Source organism: Chiloscyllium plagiosum, unplaced genomic scaffold (assembly GCF_004010195.1).
Source record: "Chiloscyllium plagiosum isolate BGI_BamShark_2017 unplaced genomic scaffold, ASM401019v2 scaf_10011, whole genome shotgun sequence".
In the NCBI taxonomy this organism is placed as follows: domain Eukaryota; kingdom Metazoa; phylum Chordata; class Chondrichthyes; order Orectolobiformes; family Hemiscylliidae; genus Chiloscyllium; species Chiloscyllium plagiosum.
The window spans coordinates 9,736-14,847 of record NW_025210808.1 but is presented as its reverse complement, the minus strand read 5'-3'; positions in this window follow the sequence as shown (position 1 = coordinate 14,847).

Here is a 5,112-nt window from a genome sequence, read left to right as displayed (position 1 = left end):
GACCTGCTGCGCTTTTCCAGCAACACATTTCCAGCTCTGATCGCCAGCATCTGCAGTCCTCACATTCTCCGTACAAGAATGAAGACGATGTAAAGGGTTACATAGTTTCTTCTGAGTTAGCTAAAAATGCGCATGCAAGAATGGATCGTGCCTGCAAACGATGGAAGATGTTACAGACAAATAGACAAGTGGAAAAAGAGCATCAGGATATTCCAAGCTCAGCAAATTTCCCTCATGTCAGCACTGAAGCGAGCCAAGTCACTTATAGAGGGGGGGGGGGATTGTCGCCCGGCTTGGAGTAGGGGGAGAAGTAAACAAGGGAGGAGCGCAGCTGGGCAGGGGCAGAAAACAATAAGGAATCTTGATGGGTATGAAGGCCAATGAGGTAAACGGGGAAGTACTGAGAATTAAACTGCATAAATTGTGGAGTAATTACTGGATCGGGGTGCCTACTTGCTAGTCACCCCGTCTTGCAAGAACGTTTCAATAAAATTCGCTGCTTCAGAATTTGACTTGGACTGAAAGAGGTGACTTAATAGAGACATATAAGCTAATCCGAGGGTTAGATAGGGTGGACAGGGAGAGCCTTTTTCCAAGTATGGGGACGGCGAGCACGAGGGGAACACAGCTTTAAATTGAGGGGTGATAGATATAGGACAGATGTCAGAGGTGGCTTCTTTACTCAGAGAGTAGTAAGGGTATGGAATGGTAGTAGATTTGTCAACTTGAAGTACATTTAAGTCGTCATTGGACAAGCATATTGTTAGAAACAAAACTCAATAAAATTTAGACGAGCCCACCAAAGCTGGAAGCAAGACGATCTTGCAAGAAAGGACCCCAATTGCAGAGAGCAATTGAAGTGACGATTATTCAAACTACTTTTGAGCCGCGTGAGGTCACCTCTCCCGACTCCTGCATTACCCAATCTCTCTTAGTATTTTGCCTCTGCCCATCTGTGCTCCACGCCCATTGCCCCCTTCCCTAGGCTGGCTACCTTCCTCTCTGTAAGTGCTGACACACACATTATTTTGTCGACAGTACATCAAGATCTGGTTTAACATTTTGCATCAATTCTGCTGGGACATTCCACCCTCGGACATTTCATTAACTTGTATCATTTTGTATAGCCCAAGCATTTCGGCTATCTCAGCTTTTTGCTGAAAACATAATTTTTGAAAAGAACTTATTTGCTATAAGAATTACGCACCAAAGTTAGTATTTAATTAACCGTGGGCCAGAGACCCGGGTTCAATTCCCCGCCTCAGGCGACTGACTGTGTGGAGTTTGCACGTTCTCCCCGTGTCTGCGTGGGTTTCCTCCAGGTGCTCCGGTTTCCTCCCACAGTCCAAAGATGTGCAGGGTCAGGTGAATTGGCCGTGCTAAATTGCCCATAGTGTTAGGTGAAGGGGTAAATGTAGGAGTATGGGTGGGTTGCGCTTCGGCGGGTCGGTGTGGACTTGTTGGGCCGAAGGGCCTGTTTCCACACTGTAATGTAATCTAATTGTACACTGAAAAGTAGAGATACTCTTCCCTTAATACCTGCAGGGTTAATAGTTCTCTTGCTGTACCCCTTTTTCTGTATGCGTTTCCTATACCGGCAAAAACAGCACTTTTCCCCATTTCTAACAACATGGACAGACATGGAATGGTGTAGGTTAGATGGGCTTCAGATTGGTATGACAGGTCGGCGCAGCATCGAGGGCCGTAGGTAGGGCCCGTACTGCGCTGGAGTGGTCTATATTCTATGACATTTATTACATCGTGAGCCCTGTTTCTCAGGTTGACCGAAGGAAAGCACTTGCGCAGCAATCCGCCGACAACAGATCCTTGCGGCTGATTGGTTCTTTGCGCAAACCGCGGAGCCAATCAGCGCCAGGCATCGTTGAATGCCTGTTATTGTCGGGTCTCTCGGCAACCGTGACCCTTTCTTGTCGGGGGCCAATCAGGGCGCGGATCGGTTGATTGGAACATTCTGCGGAGCGCCATATGAACAGGGCAAATGTCAACAAACTCTTCATTGTGGAGAACGGCAAGAGCAGGAGATCATGGTGAGTGGGTACCAGGTGGCAAGAGGCACCCGGGCGATGGCTTGGGGGTCCAGACAAATCCACAGGGAAAGCGAGCTCCAAGGAATGAATGACGTCACTGGGAGGGTTCAACACATCGGGAGGGTGGGGAGTTGACAGCAAAAGCCCCAGTCCGAGATGAATCATGACCAACTGGGAAGGCGGAACGGGAATCTGAAAGGAATAAAAGCGTCCAAAGAGGGAGAAAAGGAGGTGTAAAGGATTGAAAGGCAGGTCCGCAGGGACGTTTTCTCGGTGGCAGTTGCAGCGGGAGGATGGCAAGGTAGGAGTGGAGCTTGAAAACCTTCCTCGTGGATGGGCAGAGCGCACGCTGAGCAGGGGCAGACCCGGGACGGCTGGGTAAGTGAGGCTTTACACTTGGATGGTTGCTTTACCCCCGAAACGCTCCTCGGGTAGTGTCTCCCACCTCTAGCCGAAAGCAAAAGGCTCTGTGGGCCAGATTGATAAGGTAAGTAGTCTTTTTCCCCGCTCCCCCCCCCCCTCTCTTTTAGCTTTCGGGAGGCTCGTTGGGAATTGAGAATAGTGGGAATGGAGGTTAGGGCAGTTGAATGTTCCTCCTGCAGAACGTGGGAGGTAAGGGTCACCACCAGAGGTGACTTCCTGTCCGGGAAGTGGACCCAACTCCAGCTCCTCGAAAACCGCGTTAGGGGAACTGGAGCTGGAGCTGGATGAACTTCGGATCATTTGCTAGGGTGGAAGCTTAGAACTGGAACAAACTGCATTGTTATCTCTGATCTGTTGCCCATGCCATGCACTAGCGAGGCGAGGAATAAGGAGATAGAGGAGTTGAACACGTGACTACGTGGTGCAGGAGGGAGGGTTTTGGATTCCTGGATAATTGGGGCTGTTTCTGGGGTAGGTGGGACCTCTACAAGCAGGATGGTCTTCACCTGAACCAGATGGGTACCAGCATCCAGGGAGGGAAATTTGATAATCCACTTCTAGTGGGTTTAAACTAATTCAGCAGGGGGATGGGAACCGAAATTGGAATTCAAGTATAGAAGAGTTGAGAGTAGGGAGGTCCGAAATAAAGTTTCAGGGTCGCAAGAGGGCACGGGCAAACAAAGTGTTGGTTTGAAGTGCGTCTAATTCAACGCCGGAAGCATCCGGAATATGGTGGGCGAACTGGCAGCGTCGGTCGGTACCTGGGACTTCGATGTTGCGGCCATTTCGGAGACATGGATAGAGCAGGGACAGGGATGGCTATCGCAGCAGGTTCCGGGATTTAGAATGTTTCAGTAAGAACAGGGAAGATGGTAAAAGAGGGGGGAGGTGTGGCATTGTTGGTCAAGGACAGAATTACGGCGGCAGAAAGGACATTTGAGGACTCGTCTACTGAGGTAGTATGGGCTGAGGTTAGAAACAGGAAAGGAGAGGTCATCCTGTTGGGAGCTTTCTATAGGCCTCCGAATAGTTCCAGAGATGTAGAGGAAAGGATAGCAAAGATGATTCAGGATAGGAGAGTGCAAGTAACAGGGTAGTTGTTATGGGGCACTTTAACTTAGCAATTTTTAACTGGAAACACTATAGTTTGATCATTTTTGATGGATCAGCTTTTGTCCAATGGGTGCAGGAGGGTTTCCTGACACAGTGTGTAGACAGGCCAACAAGAGAATTCCTACAAGCATGGCATTCCAACCGGAACTCTATCAACAAACACATCGAGTTAGACCCCATCTACCACCCCCTGAGAAAAAGAACAGGAAATGACATCACCAACCCAAAGAAACCCAAAGAGCGAGAGTGACAGGGTAGTTGTTATGGGGGATTTAACTTTCCAAATATTGACTGGGAATGTTATAGTTTGAGTACTTTAGATGGGTCAGCTTTTGTCCAATGTGTACAGAGGGTTTCTCGACACAGTATGTAGACAGGCCAACAAGGGGGGAGGCCATATTGGATTTGGTACTGGGTAATGAACCCGGCCAGGCGTTAGATTTGGAGGGAGGTGAGCACTTTGGTGACAGTGACCACAATTCGGTTATGTTTACTTTATCAATGGAAAGGGGTAGGTATATACCGCAGGTCAAGAGCTATAGCTGGGGGAAAGGTAATTACGATGCGATTAGACAAGATTTGGGATGCTTAGGATGGGGAAGGAAACTGCAGGGGCTGGGCACAATAGAAATGTGGAGCTTATTCAAGGAACAGCTACTGTGCGTCCTTGATAAGTATGTACCTGTCAGGAAGTGGTCGAGAGCAGGAACCGTGATTTACTAAAGAAGTTGGATCTCATGTTAAGAGGAAGAAGGAGGCTTATGTTAGAATAAGAAGTGAAGGCTCAGTTAGGGCGCTTGAGGGTTACAAGTTAGCCAGGAAAGAGAGAGCTAAGAAGAACCAGGAGGGGACATGAGAAGTTGTTGGCGATAGGATCAGGGAAAACCCTAAAGCTTTCTATAGGTATATCAGGAATAATAGAATGTCTAGAGTAAGATTAGGGCCAATCAAGGACTGTAGGGGGAAGTTGTGCGGGAAGTCCGAGGAGATAGGGGAAGCGCTAAATGAATATTTCTTGTCAGCATTCCCACTGGAAAAAGACAGTGTTGTCGAGGAGAATGTTGAGATACTGGTGACTAGACCAGACGGGATTGAGGCTCACAAGGAGGAGGTGTTAGCCATTCTGGAAAGTGTGAAAGTAGATAAGTCCCCAGGGCCAGATGGGATTTATCCGAGGATTCTCTGGGAAGCCAGGGAGGAGATTGCCGAGCCTTTGGCTTTGATCTTTATGTCCTCATTGTCTACGGGAATAGTGCCAGAAGACTGGAGGATAGCAAATGTCCCCTTGTTCAAGAAGGGGAGTAGAGACAACCCTGGTAATCATAGACCAGTGAGCCTTCCTTCGGTTGTGGGTAAAGCATTGGAAAAGGTTATGAGATAGGATTTATAATCATCTAGAGAGGAATAAATTGATTAGGGATAGTCAACACAGTTTTGTGAAGGGTAGGTTGTGCCTCACTAACCTTATTGAGTTCTTTGAGAAGGTGACCAAACAGGTGGATGAGGGTAAAGCAGTTGATGTGGTGTA